Consider the following 1,063-nt stretch of genomic DNA (forward strand, 5'->3'; position numbering starts at 1 on the left):
TGGAACTCCCACACCACAACACTTAACCGGAAATTTTATTGCAAAATCCGCATTTATCCAATTAGTCGAAAGAAGCCAATTTAGGGGTATGCCTAGTGAAGACCCACATTCCCACATGGAGACTTTTTGTGACTATTGTTATGCGATTTCCCAAACTGGAGTGACTCAAGACCAAATTTGATGGGTCTTATTTCCTTTTTCTCTAATTGGTACCGCGAAACAATGGTTGAAGAACCTTGATAAGGCCGCTCTTGGATTTGACTCTTGGAAGAAGTTGGCTCTAGCTTTCTACAAAAAATTCTATCCTCCGGAAAAGACTAACATGCTAAGAGCTCAAATTACGGGTTTTAAGCAAAGGGACAAAGAATCTTTGTATGAAGCTTGGGAGAGATTCAAAAGAACTTGTCGCTCATGTCCTCATCATGGACTTAGCGAGTGGTTCTTGGTACAACAATTTTGGAATTGTCTTTATGAAGACTCAAGAAACATTCTCAACATGGGATCAAATGGTATGTTCACCGAAGTTGATGATAATCAAACTTGGAATAAGATTGAGGAAATGGCGGTCCATAATTCACAATATAGTAGACCCCGCAAGGCTACTAGAGGAGGAAAGTATGAAGTGGACTATATTACTCAATTGGGTGCTCAACTTAGTGCTCATATTGATACCATCAACTTGAAGTTTGAGAAGGCTGTGGCTAAGCTTGAAGAAGCCTCAAAATCACCAAAGCATCATGTTAATGCCATGGTGGCATCTTCATCAATCTCAAGTGGGATATGTGAGAATTGTGGAACTTTGGGACATGACCAAAGTGAATGTAGGGGAACAAATGAGCAAGTGAATGCTTTTCAAGCACACAAAAGTGGTACCCCTTATTCCAACTATTACAATGAAAACACCAAATTCCATCCAAATATCTCATACAAAAGACAAAATGTTCAAAACCCTCAACCAACATACACCCCACCTCCCATGAGAAACAAAAATCAAAGACCCTTTTACAACCAAAACCAAGGTTATCAAAATCAAACTCCATACAACCAACAAAATGACCAAGGT

At 39.4% G+C, this 1,063-nt stretch overlaps 1 non-coding gene across 1 annotated transcript; it reads right to left on the minus strand.

Moving 5' to 3' along the window:
• Positions 1-322: 322 nt before the first annotated feature.
• LOC141589371 (small nucleolar RNA R71) lies at positions 323-429 on the minus strand. The gene has a single exon (XR_012520313.1). It is a non-coding gene; the product is annotated as a small nucleolar RNA R71 (small nucleolar RNA).
• Between the last annotated feature and the right edge of the window lie 634 nt (positions 430-1,063).

This window comes from Silene latifolia, chromosome 6, assembly GCF_048544455.1.
Source record: "Silene latifolia isolate original U9 population chromosome 6, ASM4854445v1, whole genome shotgun sequence".
Taxonomy (NCBI): Eukaryota; Viridiplantae; Streptophyta; class Magnoliopsida; order Caryophyllales; family Caryophyllaceae; genus Silene; species Silene latifolia.